The 22357-nt window shown below is 40.3% G+C and overlaps 1 long non-coding RNA gene across 2 annotated transcripts in view; it reads right to left on the reverse strand.

Annotated features, from left to right (window-relative positions):
• The window catches only part of LOC310707485, a 225672-nt gene that overhangs the window by 137373 nt on the left and 65942 nt on the right, over window positions 1-22357 (reverse strand). The gene's annotated exons all lie outside the window — the stretch shown is intronic.

A 22357-nucleotide genomic window follows, 5' to 3' on the forward strand; every position in this document is an offset into this window, starting at 1 on the left:
CACAGGAGGTAAGGCTAACAAAATTAATATGCAAAGAATTTCAACACTAGGGGCCTATAATTTTCTTGTAAATGGTTTCACTTTAAGGATGAAACAATATAGGACAATACCAATTTCTTTCTGGCTTTCTTTCTTCTTTTTTTGCAGATAGATGGAGCTTTAAAAAAAAATTAACACATGACAGCAGGTGGGACGAAACTAGACAAGTGGATATTCAAAGTAGGCAGACTGCAAATTTGATTTGCTTAGCATTTTGCTAACTGATTTGAATTCATTGATATGTTAAAAACAACGTGGGTAGGTATATTTAATTAAAGCTAGATTGGCTATCATTCAGACCTGAAGTAAACATTTAGTCTACTTACAGAATCATTAAAATGCATGAAAAACAACATAGCCTTCAGAATAAAAGCCTGACAACAAGAATGTGGGGATTCAATGTAAGGGATTATAAATTTGGTTCAGATTTTACTGTCATTATGTGATATCTCACCCCTAACTGTTAAACTGAATCCATTATTTACTGTTGGCTCTTACATCCTCCCTTTGCCACCTTCTCACCCACCCTCGTCTCAAAGAAGGAAACATGTTTATACTCAGGGACATGTACTGTAACACTGTTCCAAATAAAGGAATCTGAAGTCACATGGTCAGTGGAGGTTAAATCCATTCTTGCCTAGGTTTATGAAATAATATTTGGCATTACTTGATTCATTCTTCAGAGCTACTTTGTAATCAGTCAGGAAGAGCTAGGTGTTGTTTGTCTTGTAGTAAAGAGCTCGATATGATTAGATTTCTAAAATATATTCCAGCACCCCAGGAAATAGTTCAATGCAGTGCTAGTCCTATCAATTTAAAATAGGTTAGTGTCAGACAGCCTTTGAAACTAACAAATCAGTTCAGTATAATTTGAAATTTTAAAATCAGGACTTTGAAGAACTGTCAGGCTGCACATCTTAGTCTGATTTTCTCATAATTTGACATTCAGATGTGTCCAAATTCGATCTGTTATGGCAAGAAGACAAATGAGTTGAAATGCTTGCATTGCTAAAGAATGCTTTTTATGTTGCAAAATTAATAATTACATAGGGCTGGACTCAGAGAGTTGAGAGAGGGTTGGGTCTAGGGGTGCCTTTCCACTCATAGAAAGACTCATTCTGTGAACAGAAGGATACCTTTGGATGTAATCATCTCCTCTGGATCCAACATATAGTCTTCTGGGGGATTTCTCCACCTCCAGTAAGAATTGTGCAATGGCATGGATGTTAACTGGAAATAAATGCTTGTTTTGTATAAGAAGTGATGTTCTCAACTGAAGAAGCTGGCCCCAATCTACAGACCACTGTCCTAGATCCCATAATCTGCTGTGCTATGTTGGGGAAACAAAAACCACTCCCGGTGATTGCCATATAGATAGGAAAAGATCCCTGCATCTGAATTCACATCAGATTTGGACAGCTGTTCAGAGAGGAGAGAATAGCTATCTGCACCCCACTCCCACTGTGAGCATCTCTATAGTCAAAATACAATCATCACAGAGGAGGAGATCCTCCCATTGCTCTCCAGTCAGCACAAGATTGCTTCTAGGAACACAGGAACAAAGGGAGCTGCTATACACTGAGTCAGACCATTGGTGTTGTCTACACTGACTGGAAGCAGCTCTCCAGAGTTTCAGGCAAAGTTCTTTCCCAGCCCTACCTGGAGGTACCAGGGTTTGAACCTGGGACTTTTTGCGTACAAGGCATGTTCCACCACTGAGCTGCAGCTGTTCTGTTTCCATGTGCAGTGGTACCTTATAAAGTTCTTTATGCAAGAAGCAGGACAAGGGACCATATATTTCTGCATCCCATTGATGGTTTGCACATATAGAACGGCCATATGTAACATCTCCAGCAGTTGTGCAGGAGATTCAGAAGAATTGTATGTTGGCAATAACAGGGGGACATTGTCTCTGTGGAATGGCATAACATTATTATAATCTCTAAAACTCCTAAACAGGCTTGAAAGTATACACAGTCAACAAACCCTGAGCCTCAAATAAGCATCTGCAAGTAATTGGTTTCACTTTCAAACAAATCCTGATAGGAATAAAAGTATGCATATATGCTGAAGCTTGCACAACTGGAGATTTGCAGCACAATTTTCATATGAGGGTAACACAAATGGAGTGGCTGGGTTTTAGAAATATGCACAAGACACATAAAAAGGACCCCTGACTGTTAGCTCCAGTCACAGACGACTCTGAGGTTGTGGCGCTCATCTCGCTTTAGTGGCCGAGGGAGCCGGCGTACAGCTTCCGGGTCATGTGGCCAGCATGACTAAGCTGCTTCTGGCGAACCAGAGCAGTGCACGGAAATACCGTTTACCTTCCCACCAGAGCGGTACCTATTTATCTACTTGCACTTTGATGTGCTTTTGAACTGTTAGGTTGGCAGGAGCAGGGACTGAGTAACGGGAGCTCACCCCGTCACGGGGATTCGAACCCTGTCGCGGGGATTCGACCTTCTGATCAGCAAGTCCTAGGCTCTGTGGTTTAACCCACAGCACCACCCGCGTCCCACAAGACACATACACATCTGGTAAACTACTGAACTGAAGGAGCACAATACACAAAACTGCTCCAAGATGCTTTCTTTGCAAAGTCTGAGCACATGAAGAAAATTCTTTACATACCTGAAAAACAAGCTGAGTATAATTATTTATTAAATTTCTATGCTGCCTTTCAATCGAATATCACAGGGTGGTCTACAGTCTAAAAGTGAAAATCACTGACACTCCTTTTCCTGGCTTGAAGGTTCCCCTGAGCCAGAAGTAGCCACCCTAATAGTCTCCAGCTCCCATCAGTCTCAGCCAGCATGGCCTATAGTCAAGGATGATGGGAATTGTAGTTTAACTAACCAGTCAGAGAACTTCCCATACGGTACTAATTTGAGTATGGACAGGTGTGAATTGTATGTGAAGGTGTGTCACATAGGATAAAAAGAAGGAAGTGTATGACTTATGCTGAATTCCCATTCAGGCAAAAATGGGGCCAGAGTCATTATTGCCTGCATGTGGAACGACTTCACAGGAGTAGATTTAGAGCTATGGTATTACAAAGTGTGGCAAATTGCTTTTTTAGAAAAATTAACCCCTCAAATTGGAGCAGCCCAAGGTCTGGTTTTGTTTTGTTTTGTAAACAAAGGGAAGATAGAAAATTAATCAAGGGAGTTAAAGATGATGCCCAAAAAAGGAGGTAGAAGCAAAAATGTCAGTTAGATAAGCAAGAAGGAAGCCAAATTAGGTTGATGGAAGAGACCAGGGTGCAGAAAACCAGAAAATATATGCATCTAAAGATGTGTTAATTGCATTACAAGATTAGTATAAATGCTGTATGCTGTATAACTACAAATCATTATATGCATTTCAGTGAATCAGCACATGTAGAGTCCACAACAAATAACTTTGTAGCAACAAAACAGTGCTTAACTTGGAAACTGCAAAACACAGAGACAGAAAAACAGGGGTCTATCGCTACTCCCAAGGCTGCTTTTCACATATATATTTTTTTAAGCCTGACATGTTGCAACTTCATTACATTCATTTGTGTGCAATGTGCAGTTCATTCACTCCACAATTTGGCCCTCCCTGATCAATCAACTAAAATTTCAGTTGATTTATCCCCCAATTAAGCTGGTTAAAGCTTACAGCCCCACTATGAAGTTATTCACATATTTCAAAGGCAAACTCTAGCATGCATTACCTTATAAATATAAGTCACTCTGAGTTACCTTATAGGAAAAGCAACTAATAAATACAATGAATAATAATATTAATAATAATAATGATGTAAAATGGATACAGTAAGCACATATGGATTCATGCAAGCTTTAACAAGACCCATTTCCCACCTCAAACCTTCTTTTTCTTCATCTTAAAGGGGCTTTTTATTTTAAAAAATAAATAAATCAGGACCTACTCAAATCCACCAAGATATTTAAATACCAATTGCCTTGGTGATTATTAGTTCTAGGGGACTTTGTATTTAATGTCGCTGCATAATTTAGGACTTTGATCTGTGGTCCACAATAACAATAGCAACAAGAATGTATTATTTATAAGTGTATAGTATTGCAAGTTCAAATTCTTCCAGAAGACTAAAAATCAAGCTCCATTTGTTCAATACAAAAAAGCTTTTGCAATGTAATCTCAGCAGGTTGATTGGTGCATTACATAATGCAAAATGTGTGGGGGTTGTTTTTTAAAAAATCTTTTTACATCCTATAAACATGTTAAACATTTGGGGTGTTTGTTCCATTTCCCAGTGCACGCCTAATGTATGATCTCGTGCAGTATTTAATAAATTAATGGAGGCAATATAAAATTGAATTACTTCTTCTATAATCAAATTAATTATATATTAACTGTTCCCAGGGCTATAAAATATGAATGCCTACTGACAGCAGTTCTTGCATTATGCTGCAGTTTTCAAAGAAAATGGTGTTTCCCCTAACAGAACGAAAATAAAGTCTATAAAAAGAACTGCCAAAAATCCAGTACAGTATCACACATAATCCTGTTTAATTGTGCTTTCGTCCTTAAATAGTCACAAATCTTATGGTATTGGGAAAATCGGTTTTTCTCTTTTCCTTTCCTTGGAGTAAAAGTTATAGTTTATATAAATTGATTCCAGTGGTTATTACTACGGGCATACATCAGTCACAAGGTTTGATTCAGGCTCTTTTTGGTGCTTCATAAAAAAAAAAAAATCTGCCTTGTCCTAAGGTGCTTTTAAGCTGCTGGGTTCATCTTGGCATCTGCATCATTCACCATTGAGAAATTTACTCATTTCCCTCCCCCCCTTTTGATAGGATGAAATTTGCAGGCAAGGTCACCCCTTCTGAAAGCATGAATCCAAATTTCAGAAGGGTAACTGGAGCAGGTTTCCTGCAATTCCAGCCATTACAATTTTGGGTTGATTATAGAGTAAACTGGTCTTCCCCAACCTTATGTCCCCATGTGAAGGTGATGACTAAACCCCCATCATCCCCAGTCAGCATGACCAATAATTAGAGATTACAGGAGTTGTAGACCAAGAGCATAAGATGAGACATGGTTGGAGAAAACTGCAGAATACAAACCAGGAATGTAAAACATGTTTCCAACTTACCTTGCTGCTATAATAATTCTTAACAGCAAGCATTCATAATGTCTCTTTAAGATTGCTGCCTTCAATTGCAGTACACGATAAATACCTAAATGCATTTTAAAGGCTTTCATTTTAAAGATGTTCTCCATGATGTGCTGTTATTTGAAATTTATTCCTATAAGGATTTATCTTTTAAAAATTCTAGGTTTCCTACAATTCTAATCTTTCTATATTTAGGGAGATGTTGACATGGTGAAAAGTTTCAGGAGGGCTATCCTATTCCAATATGGTACTATATGATTCCTTTGCACCTTTGACACATCCTTTGAATTACACCACAGTCTATCACAGCATTTCCCAACCTTGGGTCCCCATATGTTGTTAGACTGCAACTCCCATCATCCCTAGCAAACAGGGGGATTGGTCAGGAATGATGGGAGCTGTAGTCCAATGACATATAGGACCCAAGGTTGGGAAAGGCTGACCTATCATATGCAATAAGTTCATTAAAAACATTAAAGCAAGACTGGTTCAAGACATTTTGCTTCCAGAGGCAAAGGACAAAATGGCGTCCAAAGCCAATGACATTATACTGGGGCAGCATCCTCTGCTGCACACAAGGGCAGCAAACTATTTTGGAGGAAAAGACAGACCTCATGGCAAATACAGCTCTTTCTGACATCTTTCTATCATTTTCTGCCCCCACCATCCACCACCTCATACAGCTGCCTCACTCTACCTTTGGGTAGAGCCAGCCCTGCCTTAAAGAAACCTGCAGCCAAATATTTGCCTAGATATTTCATACAATGTGTCAGCTTCAATCTCCCTTGAATCTGCTCTTCCTGGCCATGACTACCTTTCCTTTTCATTATTTCAGTTTCATGCCATCCTCTTTGTTCTTGTGTACAACTTCATCGCCCAGCCTCTATTTCTGTCTCTCTGTCCTCCACCACCACTATTCTTGGTCTGATGACTTCTCAGGCTTTGCCTCCCTTTTTCTAGGCATATGCAGCTTCCACTCTCCCCTTCCTTTTGCTTCTGTAGGATCTGCACAGCTCAACCAATGGCAGGCAGAGTTTCTTTTGCCTGCCCCTTCACCTCTGTGACATTAGAATAACACAGCCAATCAGTACCCAAAGCTTCACCACTACAGACATCTCAGAAGCCTACACCACAGTAATGCTGAGCAGGGCTTTCAGTATGGCTACCCCTATTCTGTTGAACAGCATTCCTGTCAAGATACAAAAGGCACCAACTATCTGCAATTTTTGGAAAGAACCGAAGAACTTTTTGTTCCAAAAGGCTTTCCCAGCTGAATAAATGTGTCTTTTCCACGTGTGTCCACTTGTTAGAGTTTTAGTGTTCTTTCAAATGTATTTATTGTTTTGGTATTTTTAACTGTTTTTAATTATTTTATGTGTAGATCATCTTGAGACGATGGTTTGAAAAAGTAAAGGTAAAGGAACCCTGACAGTTAAGTCCAGTCGCAGACGACTCTGGGGTTGCGGTGCTCATCTCGCTTTACAGGCCAAGGGAGCTGGCGTTTGTCCACAGTTTTTCCGGGTCATGTGGCCAGCACAACTAAGCCGCTTCTGGCACAATGGAACATCTAAACCAGAGCAGCCCACAGAAACACTGCTTACCTTCCCACCAGAGTGGTACCTATTTATCTACTCTCACTTGTTGGTGTGCTTTCGAACTGCTAGGTTGGCAGGAGCAGGGACTGAGCAACGGGAGCTCACCCCATCACAGGGATTCGAACCGCTGACCTTCTGATCAGCAAGCCCAAGAGGCTCAGTCGTTTAGACCACAGCGCCACCCACATCCCCCAACAATGGTTTAGAAAGCGACTAATAAATCAATGTTAAATAATAATAATAAATTCATAATGCATATGTGTGTGTGTTCGTGTATATTTTAAGATGTTATTTAAACTCTAACTTTTTAATGTGAATGACTTTAATATGACTTCTATTCAAACAGTAGCAACTTGTAATCAACAAACATTTTCGTTCTTTCTTTTTATGATGCTCCGTATAAATGAATTATACAGAACTTTGAGAACTACTGAGAAATATCACATCATTAAAAAAAATATCAAGTTCCCTAGGGCTCATGTGAAGCACTAGAATCTAGATGACGAGATGAACCCAACTTCCACATTATTGTAAAACTGTCGCCGACCATGCAGGGGGAGCGATGGCTGCATCTGTGGCGCTGCAGATGAGAATATTTTTCTGCTGAAATAGGACATCTGGCACATAAAAATATTGTTTTCTTTGTCAGAAGGAGTGCTAAGGATGTTGTATATAAACTAATAGCTGTGGGATATGTTGCTACAGAATGCCTGTTTAAAAGGCATTTTAAATAAGTGTGATATAAATCCATTTTTTTCTCCAATTCATAACATCCCTCTGTTAAGTCAGTGTTCCATTTATTACAGTGTAATTTTCTTCAGGCAGGAAAGCTGCAAACTTGTTTACCTTGCAATTGATTTTATTTGCCAAATTACACACCAAATTGTCCCATGGGCTTGCTGAATATATGGGTGCTAACAATGAAAAATGTGCATAGTTTTAATACCAACTTTGTAAATTGCCTTAATAATAGCCTGTGCGATGCAATAGTATTTTCAACCAGTACTTTTAATTTCTAGCTCATAAAGCCTTGTCATTGAACCCCAAGGGTGTAGCTATAAAAGTAAGATTTAATTTTATATATAATGTAGCCTAAATTAGCTTTAAAGCAATAGGAGAAACATCCGGTTCCAAGAGATAAGACTGAAATTATTATAACTCGATGAAATTTCCTATAGTAAAATTAATCATTATTTCTACTTCAACATAATTTGACATACAATTGAGACTAATATAGATCTAATCAGAGCGTATACTTTAAATGACATTGTAATGGCTACAAGGAAGTTATACAAAAGTTCACTGTGGAAGTGTTTTGAACGCATCTATTTTCTGTCATATTTCCCGTAGCACTATGAATTTGTAGCAGGATCTTGTTCATGCAAAAATTCCTTTTCATTTACACACATGTCTCTTTGAACTAAATAGTGATCAGTTTTAACATGCATGTCTTGTCAAAATGAACAGAGGTACACAAGGACATAGAGCGATCATGTTTTTAAGAGAAAACAGATGACCCTTCCTATATACAGTCCTGGGAGACATGAAGCAACATTAACTGAACTCCTTATGGTAGGTGGCAAATAACATGATGTGGTATGTAATGTGATTCATCTCTTTAGCTCTGGTGAGCATGATTTTAAAAAATAAAAATAAAAGTAGTCAGAGCAGGGCAACCAGCAGTGGAAGATGTAATCCTTGCCCCTACCACAGTCCTTATCCAAATCAGAAATCTCCCAATGAGGGCCAATTCAGATTGGGACCACCAAAGATAGGGGGAATGTAGTAACACCTCTCTCCCCCCACATCAGTGCCCACAGGCATACCAGCTACAGTGGTACCTCGGGTTACAGATGCTTCAGGTTACAGACGCTTCAGGTTACAGACTCCGCTAATCCAGAAATAGTATCTCTGGTTAAGAACTTTGCTTCAGGATGAGAACAGAAATCATGCTCCGGCAGCGCAGCAGCAGTGGGAGGCCCCATTAGCTAAAGTGGTACCTCAAGTTAAGATCGGTTTCAGGTTAAGAATGGACCTCCAGAACAAATTAAGTTCTTAACCCGAGGTACCACTGTATTCATAGTTTAAAAATAAAGCGTGCTAGGGCTAAAGATGATGAAACAATTTAAAACAGGATTCAATGGAAGGAGGCAGATGCTACTAACAGCAGAAGCCCCAGTGTCTCCTCTTTCTACAAAGGCTTGACCAAAGAGGTATGTCTTTAGTTTGAAGATGAGTTTGGATTTGATATCCCGCTTTATCACTACCCTAAGGAGTCTCAAAGTGGCTAACAATCTCCTTTCCCTTCCTCCCCACAACAAACACTCTGTGAGGTGAGTGGGGCTGAGAGACTTCAGAGAAGTGTGACTAGCCCAAGGTCACCCAGCAGCTGCATGTGGAGGAGCAGGGAATTGAACCTGGTTCACCAGATTACGAGTCCACCGCTCTTAACCACTACACCACACTGGCACAAAAGACATATAGCATCTGACCGAGATGCATCTTGGAGGGGACAACCACAGGCAAGGCTCACATGTCTCACATGCCCCAGCCCCCAAATCACACTTGGTAGATGAATTGTGAGAAGGACCTCTCCTGTTCCAAATCTAAACTGTCCCACTGCTCCTTGGAAGATTCAGCATCCTAACCAGGAGCAGGGAGATGGGGAGGCTCCCACCATTCCTCATCTGTGCAGCTCTCCTCAGCTCGGTCCCTGACAATACGCAAGCAGGTTGATTTGGACTTCTTGCAGATATATGGAAACTATATCAGTCAGGATTTTATATATCAGTTTATATTTGGGCTACGAAGTGAAACAAACAGTGCAGATGTTTTAAAACTGTTGTTATGTGTATCCAGCCAACAGTGTCCATCCAGCATCCTAGCTGCTGCATTCTGTACCAGTTGCAGTCTCTGGGCTGCCTTCAAGAGCACATTGCTCTGGAAATTGCGACTGGAAGTTGTCTATACAGCAATGGCTGCAGCTGGCACACCTAGCCACTGAAGCCACTTGGGTTTAAGTGGCAAGGTTAGATCCAGCAACAACTCCATACTAAGCACTTCTTCTTACAAAAGGAGTGCAACCCTGACCAGAGCAGTTCATGTCCCCAGTTCCTGGATCTAACAACCCACCCACACATAGCACTTCTGTCTTAGCCGGACTCACTTTATTGGCCCACATCCAGCCTGTTACTGCCTGCAGGCAATGGGCCAGAATCTGAACTGCTTCTTCCATGATGATACCACAATCAGTTCTATCAAAACCCACTGAGAGGTCAAGGGTAATGACCCTATCTCCTCCCCCATTAGAGGTCATCAGTTAGGACAGACATCTTCAAACTCGGCCCTCCAGATGTTTTGGGACTACAACACCCATCATCCCTAGTTAACAGGACCAGTAGTCAGCGATGATGGGAATTGTAGTCCCAAAACATCTGGAGGGCAGAGTTTGGAGATGCCTGAGTTAGGAGAACCTAGACAATCCTAATGCCATACCTGAGTCTGAAGTGCATTGAAATAGATTTAGAATAAAGTGGTACCTCTGGTTACGAACTTAATTCATTCTGGAGGTCCATTCTTAACCTGAAACCATTCTTAACCTGAGGTACCACTTTAGCTAATGCGGCCTCCCACTGCCACTGCACTGCCAGCGCATGATTTCTGTTCTCATCCTGAGGTAAAGTTCTTAACCTGAGGTACTATTGCCGGATTAGCGGAGTCTGTAACCCGAAGTGTTTGTAACCCATGGTGTTTGTAACCCGAGGTACCACTGTATCCATTTCCTCCAAGCATGACTGTAGTTGAACTCCCACCACCCTCTTGGGTACCTTGCCTGAAACAGGGATATTAGCAGGTGGGGCATAGTGGTTCAACACTTCTGGGTTCAAAGAGGTCCTCTTGAGTAGGAGCCCACCATTGTCTTTTCAAGGATAGATGGTGCTTCACTCCACCATAGCAAGGTGTTCACCACTCCCTGGACCTACCCAATTGGTCTCTTATTTCTCATGGTCAAGACTGTGCATATGGTAGGCCTTCCCCTTTGAGCATCTTTCCCACATCGTCACACCACAATAGTTGAAACTGATGTAACACAACCTGACTACATATGCTCCAAACACTATTAGAAAAGAAGAAGCATTTCATTCTTCCAACATCAAAAACAAATGTTTCTGATTTGAAAGAGAGAGAGAGAGAGAGAGAGAGAGAGAGAGAGAGAACATATTTCACTCATTAAGAATTTGGATCGAGCAAAACAATAGTGTTAATGATTTGTTTATGACTCATTAAAACAATGATATCACCAGAGCTAAAGCATGTGTCATTGGACAGCCCATGTTGTGTACTTTGAAGCCCAGGCTTCAGTCCCTGCTCTCTCTTTTTGAAATTGGCATAGAAATGGAACACATGTTTAGCTCAAAATGGCTTCTGACTGAACTGTCTCTGTGGGGGGTTTCTGTAACATAAAGTAAAGTTAACAAGCACAAGCACTAAATCATGGTATGTGATGAACAATTGCATCAACAACAATGAATGTTTGTACTTGGGTGCTTTGCAAAAATGGTTGCTGATTTTTCTCATAACGTGGCGGTTTTAGGTAGAATAGGCATTGGATCTGCATCAACGCAATTGTCAACACAATCAACTTTCCTCAAGCTTCAATAGTGACTGAGAGTAACATTTGTCTTACACTTAATGGTTCTAGCCAATATTGCTTGATGCCCCCCCAAAGGTCACCCTAGTCAAGTGCTTGATTATGGGGGGGAACCTTCCCCCAAGATCACAAGCACCAAGATCCAACAATCCTTTATCAGCTGAATGTGGAATTAACTGAAGCAATTGGCAAAACATCCCAACCAAGGGCTTTTCTTGCAAATCCACAAAATACAGATCAGTTCACTCCTTTGCATATCCCTTTTGAGTGATTACCATGTATGAGTCATCAAGATGCTGATACACAGATGGTCGTATCAGCCCTACAGATTGCCTCTCAAAACCAGGAGGTGTCACTGGTGACAGATGATACCAACATCCTTCCGATGCTTCCTTCTGGTGACACATAAAGCCAAACATGGCAAACATTTATAGCCCTGCTCAGTTGTTTTCTATCCCATTTTGAACAATAGGAGAGCAAGGAGTGGGGCTGCTGGTGTAGCCCCAGATTAATATTGCACACTTGATATTGTGCATACACCAAAATGTCTGTAGAGAGAGACCTTGGTGCATATAGCTGTAGGCGTGAAGACTTCCAGGGGATCTGTAAACCCCGTTTGCACAGACATCAGGGGAACAGCATGAATTGTTATGGTAGGCCTACTTTGACACGGTCCAGCTCTTTGCTCCTGTGTTGTTCAACATGGGAGTGGAGAAGACTCAAACAAGGTCCATATAAGCTCCAAAAGCATTATATGCTTGTCAAATATAAGAGACTTTTTGGGGGGAAATATTGTTCACCACAATTTGTTCCTCCATGTGGGTATGATAAGCATGTCTGCTTCCTTTGACCATGGCACAGCTAACTTTCAAATGATACCATAAAAAGCCAGATTACAAAATGAGAAGATAAGCAATAATAAGCAATAATAATGAATTGACAAAGATTAAAGGTGGATAGGGACGCAGGTGGCGCTGTGGGTTAAACCACAGAGCCTAGGACTTGCCGATTGAGAAGGTCGGCGGTTCGAATCCCCGTGACGGGGTGAGCTCCCGTTGCTCAGTTCCTGCTCCTGCCAACCTAGCAGTTCGAAAGCACGTCCAAGTGCAAGTAGCTAAATAGGTACCACTCTGGCGGGAAGGTAAACAGCATTTCTGTGCACTGCTCTGGTTCGCCAGAAGTGGCTCTGTCATGCTGGCCACATGACCTGGAAGCTGTACGCCATCTCCCTCAGCCAATAAAGTGAGATGAGCGCCACAACCTCAGAGTCGGCCACGACTGGACCTAATGGTCAGGGGTCCCTTTACCTTTACTTTTACTTTAAAGGTAGATAAACTCACCAAGCTACATACAATGCTACACACACGAGATCAGAAAGAGTACGGTTGGAAAACTGAGGCTTCTTTTCTTCCTACTATGTCTGATAAGGCACTTATTCCTGGTAATGTTATGAGTGCCATACTTCCTTGATTTCAATGGCAGAAGTGACATGGGGGTGGGGGCGTTTTGCAAAAAGTGGCAGCTTGTCCTTGGCAACATAAGCGAAGAATCATGGATTTTTGTATTTTGGAGAATGTTTTTTTTAAAATGTCAACAATTTGTTTGTGTCCGGATTTTCACTTCTTGAAATACGGCAACCCTGAATAATGTGCTTAATGTAATCTGATTTCAAGCAGGTCTCCAAATGGTACAATGGTTTGCTCATCCCATAGACGTGGCTTAGAATGTGTAACAGCGTATGGTTTCACACGCAGCTAGAAAGGCGAAGACACAGAAGAAACTGCTGTTGAATCTGATTAAAATTATGGCTTCAATAATATCTAGTGCAAATGGTGTCATAGTCTAATCCTATAAATGTAAGTCAACAACACAATATGATCATAAACTGTTATGTTGTTCCTTTTTTGTACGTAAACAGAATTTTTTAAAAAAATAATAATAAAAGCATTTGAAATGAAATATGTTTTGTTTCACACCAAATTTCAGTTGTTGCTATTTTAAAAGTTATCATAGCACATCACAAACGTTTTAGGATATATCTTTCTCTGCCCCTTTCATTTAAGTCTTTGTTTCTGTACCTTTTCTTTTTTCAGGAATAACCTACCAGAAACTTTAAAGAATTGTGTGAATGGTCGAACATGTAAAACCTCTGGGCCTTGAGTGTGGTCAGTAGCAAGGCCAGTAGCAATCCCTCTTTTAGCCCTCTGTGTGCATCATTGCTATGAAAAGGAAACATACCGTATTTTTTGCACCATAACACTCACTTTTTTCCTCCTAGAAAGTAAGGGGAAATGTCTGTGCGTGTTATGGAGCGAATGCCTATGGATGGCGGGGGATCTGCTGCAGTCATGAGCAGAGGATCCATGGTTCCCCTTCCTTTCCTCCTCCGTGGCTCGCTTTGAAACAGCAAAGCAGGAGAGGAGAGGAGCCTTCTCCTCTTGTACCCCTCTTCTGCATTATGAATAGCATCCTTCTCCACCCAACCCACGCGTGTTCCTTGTCCCTTGAGTGCTTTTCCTTCCCTCTCCACTTAAAACGTGGTTACAAAGCATGGATCCACATGGATCCTCAGGATTTTTGCATTGGGCTACCCCAAACTCACCGTCAGATCACATGTCTGTGGCCACAGCATGAGCCACAAAAATCATACACCCACTGTTTCGTTTAGAATATTTTTTTCTTGTTTTCCTCCTCTAAAAACTATGTGCGTGTTATGGTCGGGTGCGTGTTATAGAGCGAAAAATACGGTAAATAGAAGTGGCTGTGTAGCCACACTTTTAACTCCACCCCTATTATCATGTGGCTCCTCCTTTATGCTCTTGTATTTGGCTAACATATATAAAGTGGTACCTCGGGTTACATACGCTTCAGGTTACACACTCCGCTAACCCAGAAATAGTACCTCGGGTTAAGATCTTTGCTTCAGGATGAAAACAGAAATTGTGCTCTGACGGCGCAGCAGCAGCAGCAGCAGGAGGCCCCATTAGCTGAAGTGGTGCTTCAGGTTAAGAACAGTTTCAGGTTAAGAATGGACCTTAACCTGAGGTACAACTGTGTAATGTGGGGAGTCTCCTATGCCTGTGAAGACTCCCAACTCATTTTAGAACACTAGACGATCAGGATGCTAAAACATTTGGGGAGCCTCCAGGAATACCAGAAGCAAAACATGCAATTAAAACAAAAAATTACCTCCATTGTTCCTAACAACTCTACAGAAATTAAAAATGACGCATGAAAAAGGCACACTTCTTAACACATTGCATTACGGGCTTTTATGCAGATTTATTTATTATCGGACTTTTTTCCCAGGTTCTCTTTCAGCTCTGAGCTTTCAAGCCTCAAGTTAATTCCATTGGAGTCAATATGTACCCAGATCCCTTAGAAAATAATGTGATTTACTCTTTTTTATATTCTTTTTGTCAGATGATCCACAATAATGCTTCTGTTTCTTTGATGCATTTTGCTTTGATTCTACTGCTATGTTTTGGTTTTGGTTGCATTCTTTTGAACAGCAAAAAAGAGGACACATTTGACTACTACTTTTAACTATGGATCACTATGATGACTCTACCCATGAAAAAGAGGACATGTCCTGGAAAAAGAGGACATATGACAACCCTAAATTTGCACAACCTAAACAATATGTTTTATTAATTTATATGAAATGAACAAAATAATAAAAAGCAAGGGAGAGGTGTACACTCACACTCTGTCTCTTGGGGAAGGGGGGGAAGAGGTGAGCCAAGAGGGGTGGTGCCCTGGGCACTTGCACAAAAATCCAAAAGTACCCATGGGCCTCAAAAGGTTGGTGACCCCTGGCTTAAACACTCCAATAGATTGTCCAAATCCTCTGCTCTCACAGCAGATCCTAAGGAGATAGCAGGCATCCCCATGATGCTTTTCAGAGTCAAAGCCCACCTCTCTGACTTCCTTCTCTGCCTGTCTCCCTGGCAATCAAAACTGCCAGTCTATGCTCCACACAGACTCCTAGCTTTCATCATCCCCAGCTGGGAGAGGAGAGAAGATGAATCACACTTTCCTTAGCCAGTTCTTGAGAGCCATCAGCCTATAATTTCCCTAACAAAAGAGATACTTGCTAGGGCCATTAAGATAATCCCTAGCAGTCCTGCTGGTCTGACCACTTTAGCAGAGCCTTGCCCAGATCCCAGTCTTACAATCACCAAATTGGAAGGGGCTCTGGAAGTCTCTCTCTCTCTCTCTCTCTCTCTCTCTCTCTCTCTCTCTCTCTCACACACACACACACACACACACACACACACACACACTTCTTACAGCTGTATCAAGAGTATCAAACAGTTGCTTCACCCTCAGTTAGATCAGCTAAAAATGAAGTAAGCTGGTTACTCATTAGTCCTGCCTGCCCTGTGGAATGCCCTTCCATCATATGTCAAACAACTGTCTGACTTTTAGATGTACAGTAGTACCGCTTCAGGTTACAGACTCAGCTATCCCAGAAATAGTACCTCAGATTAAGAACTTTGCTTCAGGATGAGAACAGAAATCATGTGGCGGCAGCGCAGCAGCAGCAGGAGGCCCCATTAGCTAAAGTGGTACCTCAGGTTAAGAACAGTTTCAGGTTAAGAACGGACTTCCAAAATGAATTAAGTTCTTAACCCGAGGTACTGCTGTATAGGGAAGTTTGTAACGTTTGATGTTTTACTGTGGTTTTATAATTTGTTGGAAATGGCTCAGAGTGGCTGGAGGAACCCAATCAGGTGAGTAGGGTATAACTATTATTATTATTATTATTATTACAGTACTATTACTATTATTATTAGCAACCAGTCAGTTAACCTCAATTGACTTTGACCAAATTAATAAATATGGAAGAATAAACCAGAATCTCAGCTGCAATCAAATCCAAATATAAGAGTAGTCTGAAACCATTTCAGATAGGTGATAGTAAATTTACTTGCATTAACACATCTTGGAATTTGATTTTAACAGCTTGATAATTGCATAAACTGATTACCAAGTTGTTTAAGTAAGTTAATCTTCCACATCAGAGAAGCATTGCTTTTTTGCCTCTTAATATGAACATATATCTGTTGGAACCAGTTCCCAATGAACAAACTTAAGTGGACATCGATCACGATGCAACCATTTTGATAAAGTTCTAAAAGGGGGGAAACAAAATGGCAGCTAGGAACGTTCTGCTTAATGTAACCCCATGTGATCCCTAGCTGTTGATTACAAGTGACAATCATCGTCAGACTTCATACACAAGGTATTTTTCTACAGAGCTTGTATTTGATTGCTGACTCAACGTCAGGCTCCAACTAGAAGCTGGTATGCCACGCAGTCCATCTCTCTATGAACTGTGCAAACCATTTATTGTCTGACTCACATTTAAAGAATAAATTGCAGAAAGAATGTGCCAAAACCAGCAAAGGGGGGTGGGGGTTGTCCATTAATCAGGAACTTATAGGTGAAAAGAATGGGGAACTGTTTGTTAATTGTGAACAGCAGTTAATGCATTTCATTTCAGGACTTTGAATGACTCTCAGCTGTTCTCATGTGGGTCTCGCATTTTTCTCAAAGCTCACATCAAAGTTGATTTAAGTTGAAACATTTATTAAAAAGCTGCAAGGGAGCTTGTTTTTCTCAAATCATTTTATTTAATACTATGATATTCCTTTAAAAAATATAACAGCTTCCTTTGCTTAAATGCCTTATTAAAACCAATATTTCATTATATACATTATGTATATCTTGTGTGTGTGTTACAAATGAGCATAGTTCTGAAGTTCCATGAAGTTTGGCCAGTGTACATATTTTATCCCCACGCATGTCAGAACTGTTAGCACTAAATAGTCATGTTCATCTTGTTTTCTATAGTATTATTTATAAGGTGGCTTAAAACATTTTTTTGGGGGGGTGACTTGAGACCAGTTGTCAAATGCTGATACAACTTTTTTCTCTCTTGTTTTCACTTCTACAGTGGGCATTTTCAATGTACGGTTTATATCCAAAGTTCACATCCTCCATCGAAGGAAGCATTTGGTTACATCCCACAGACCCTCCTGGCAGAATCCAGACCTGGCATAGGCCAGAAAGGAGTATGGAAATTTAACTGATGCCTTAAATTTGCTTTCAGTTTATATTCACAGTCTCCTCTGGGGAGAAGATGAAGAGTGGACACCATAGTTGTCTCCTTTTCTCACAGGACTGATGGTGCACATGTGGAAGGGGCCTTTAAAAAAATCCCATATTTGATATATTGCTCTCTTGGATTCACTGATGTCAAGGGCGTTGAGAACGAAAACACCCACAGTAGAGAAAATGTTTCCTTTGATCTTCAGTTGATCTGATGGCCAGAATATACATTAAGCTCTAGGAACCGTTCCGCGTTGACTGATCTTTAGCCACTTCTCCCTTTGGCACCTGGGCCAACCTATTGTGGCTAAATTAACAGGTTATAATTATAATCATTAATAAATTAATGGTTGGCATCATTGAAGCCAACACATTTTATCGTTGGAATGAGCAGCAGAATTAGGTCAACATCAAAGGCTCAAAATTTTACACAGGAAATTTTTTAGAATTCAGACTACATGAAATTGTTCTCAAATGAGTAGGAAATTTACAGCAATAAACCACTTTAAAAAAACTTTTTACTCTCACATCTTTCAAATCATACACACATGTGGGACAGGGTGTTCAGAAGTGTTTGTACATGTAGGTTATTTAATGCCTAACAAATCAGACTTCTAAACTAGTCCATTAATTAGAAGATTGAAAACAACTGGTTTAAAGAAATTCTCAAATATTGCCAACAGACATTTAACTGGGTACATTTAAAATTAGCATGACCCTTTACATAAGTAAAATAATGAAATCATACTTAAAGATAGACTGTGGTAAGTACTGGGTGTATTCATACACTAAAACACTTTTTGCCTTCTTGTGTCCTTCACTGCTTTCTGCTGCAATAAGATTTTTTTTGCTTATTTCGACTAGGAACATAGGAAGCTGCACATGCTCTAACTCAGTACTGTCTGCACTGATTGGAGATGGTGAGGACTGAACCATGAGAGTAGCCAAGGAGGGGGCGGGGAGGAGCAACTGCCCCCCAAATCAATAAAAATGCATAGCAAACTGAGGTTCTGCCCCCCTAACAAAAATCCTGGCTACGCCCATGGACTAAATCTGGAATCTTCTGCATGTACATGTTCTAGCACTGAGCTACAGCTCCTTCCTCTAAATGTATTCTCTATCAAACCCTCTTGCCTCCTGAAGTGTTCTGCCTACTTTCTTTGAATCCCTTGTAACACAGGGATAGAGAGTCTCCCATTGCCTAGACAGCCTACATCTCTTTTCAAATGGACACACTGCAGAGTAATGCAGAATCAATCTGCCATGAGCTTTCATTTTCGGAATGAGACAGAAGGATGCCAACAACAACGACAACAACAACAATTTCTCAAGGGTAAAAGATATGTATTAGATGCAGATTGTGTGTGGACTATGTAGGAAACACCTGCACAGTCTCCAGGGATACTAGAATAAGATGGTGTGTGTATGCAGCCCAAATAAAATTACCCTGAAAAGGAAACCAAAGTTGCAAGTTTCAGAGGACAATCCCAATCCAATAGAAGTTAACAGAAAGTCAGCAACAAACTTCATAGAAATTAAAATTGCAGCCTAAAGCATAAAAAACCCTAAAAACAATTTCAGCCCACTCTAGAATACAAGTTGGATTAAAAGCTTCTAATTTACTTCAAACATTTTCTGATTTTTCTTTGCTTTTCTCTGACAGTTTGTTTGTTTTTTATCCTAGTTGGACTTATTTTGTGATTCAGACTGCTGAACTAATTTGAGAGCATTGCATGTACTAAAAGCATTTTTTTAATAAAAAAAAGGCTTTTAGCACCCAACATCTCTCATGTAGGGACAGTTCATAGGGATGAACAGGCAGAGATATGAGATAAATGCTCAATGAAAGAGACCACTCATGGGACTGACAACATAGTCTCTGAAGCGCTCTGAGTCTGTTAATAAAGGTAGCTGAGATTTTTAATTGAAAGTTGAAGGAAGCCTATAAATGGCTTAATCAGGTCATTGACAGACACTGGAGGGTTTTTCCCCCAAGGGTCCACCACTGCATTAAACCTCTACTTTTAAACAAGATAAATTCTAGAGGCAGCTTGTTCTGACAGCAAGGAAAGGCCATACAGAGAAAGCATTGACTTTGTAGATAACAAGATCAAGATTACAGCCCACTGAAATCAATGGGAGCTTAAGTCGTAGACTTTTATCGACTTAGAAGTTCATCCAAAAATATTTTAAAAATCAGCGTCCTGAATGTATGCACCCCTTGGAGTCCCATAGTGGGCAGTGTGACTTATAGATGTTCAAGTGGGCTGAGGGGTATATTATTAGCATTCTATTATCATTTTTATTACTTCTAATATCCATGGAAGACTTTGGTCTATTAAGTGTGCTACCAATCCTTATAATTCACACCCCACTCGTATACTAATCTTCAGTTCATCTAAGCACGTATTTTCCTAAAACACAAAATCAATGTCACTAAAATACTAGAACAATATATTTTTATGGAGAAGAGCATTCTGGCAATTGCCCTCTGACTTTAAGTGCACAGAGAAAATGTAGTATGGCAAAAATAGCAAAGCAACAAAAATATTGAGAAGCACATAAGGGCTGCATATATTCCACCCAATGCCAAACCACATAAAATTTCAGATAGCTCCAGTGATCAAAACCAAACCAAGCCAGTGACTGAAACCAGGGATGCCCCGAACCACTACTGGAAGACCAGGATGTCCTGTTACTGCACAGACATGAGAGTGTTACAGATATGGGAGTTATTCTATACCAGCTATCTAAGTTAGACCACTCATACATTCATGGAATTGTAGAGTTGGAAGAGACTTTGATGATCTTCTAGTCCAACTCCCTGCAATGCTGGAATCTCAACTAAAGCATCCATGACAGATGACCATCAAACCTCTGCTTAGAAACCTCCAGTGAAGGAGAGTCCACCACATTCAGTTAATTGCTCCTGTTTAATTTCTCCTTGTTTTTGGAATCCTTGCATAAGTATCTACAACAGTTAAAGATGATAAAGAGTCATCTTAATGACTACCTAATTTAGTGACACATGAATTTTCGTAGACAAGTTCATTAGGTGCACTGAGCTCCATACTCATCAAATGAGATCACAGTAGTCCATATAATTGCATTCCCAAAGGTTTAATTGAACGTTGAATCTGTTCAAATCCATCAGTCTCATTTTAGGATCACTGTGATCACAAGAGTTACTCTTCCTAATGATCCCAAAGTCTTCCTAGAGTGTTTACAAGAACTGAAGTAATCTTCACTTAATTAAGTAAGAATTCTGTTTCAGATGTGAGTGAACATCCAATTTAAACAAAGAAATACCATCTAAAAAAAAAACCTTAAAACTTTCAGATCAGCGAGTGGACTAAATTTTAACACTGCAGAGAACTCATATACACAGATACATTGGATGCACAATGGATACTTTTTAAAGATATATGAAGTCAGTATACTAATTACTAACATAAATAAGAGGCCAATTTTCCCAGCATCAAACCCTGGGTCTTTCCACATCAGTAAGAATTTTGCTACTGAAAGCAAATATTTCATCATGCATATTGTAAGACTACAAGTACAGTATCTAAATACTGTCTTGAGCCAAGGTGCTAATATGGATTTCCATGGGAGTGTGGGATGCGGGAAACTTACTCCCATAGATCAATTTGTTATTTTCTAAAGATGATATTCATATTTCCAATATCTAAATCTTTAGACAGCTATCTAGCTGAGTATACGTATACTGTATAATAAACTATTTTATCTCCTGCTATGAGACCTTGGGCAGATCCACACCATCCATCTAAAGCAGGGGTCAGCAAACTTTTTCAGCAGGGGGCTGGTCCACTGTCCCTCAGACCTTGTGGGGGGCTGGACTATATTTTGGGGGGGTGAATGAATTCCTATGCCCCACAAATAACCCAGAGATGCATTTTAAATAAAAGCACACATTCTACTCATGTAAAAACACGCTGATTCCCAGACCGTCTGCAGGCCGCATTTAGAAGGCAATTGTGCTGGATCCAGCCCCCAGGCCTTAGTTTGCCTACCCATGAGCGAAAGCACATGCAATGCACCTTTAAAGCATATGACTTCCTCCAAAGAATCCTTGGAACTGCAGTTTGTTAAGACTACTGGAAACTGTAGCTCTCTGAGGGGGAAGCTATGGTTCCCAGAACTCTTTGGGTGAAGTCATGTGCTTTAAATATGTGTTTGATGTGCTTTAAACCTATGGTGCAGATCAATACTGCGTGGCCTTTTCTGATGTACTCTACATGTAACCACTAGGCTCCCTGTCAGTATAAGACCACCTAAGCCAATAAATACCTGCATAAACATGTGGCAACATATTGAAGAGGCATATTCGCAACATGAGCTACATAAACCCATTCTCTAAATGGGACTATTTTAAAAGATCTTGAGTACAGATGTTTCAAAGTGGAATTTAAGGTCTCCCTGGGTGTCCCTGACTGGTGATCACTCTATTATAGGCTTAACTCTTTAAAGCAAGAGTTCAGGTGCTTGTATTCCCCTCCCCGTCCTTTCACCCGACATGCAATCATTGTTACATTTCAACACACTTCTCTCTTTTTTCCTTTTTGGTACCTAGCACCTTACACAAAATGCAAACAGCTGCAATTTCACTGCCCAACCCTTCCTTCTACCCTTCCAACATTTGTTCTGTTAATGTAGGTTAATTCGGCAAATAACACTTCTGTAAATTGTTCTTGCAAACTGCTACATCATTTATGTAAGGACTTCCGTGAACTTTGAAAAATTAATGCCTTTAATTTTGGTTGATGGCAACATCACCAGAGCTCTGTAAATTGCACTTTAATG

Source organism: Podarcis liolepis (assembly GCF_965112155.1).
Source record: "Podarcis liolepis genome assembly, chromosome: 5".
NCBI classification, from domain to species: domain Eukaryota; kingdom Metazoa; phylum Chordata; class Lepidosauria; order Squamata; family Lacertidae; genus Podarcis; species Podarcis liolepis.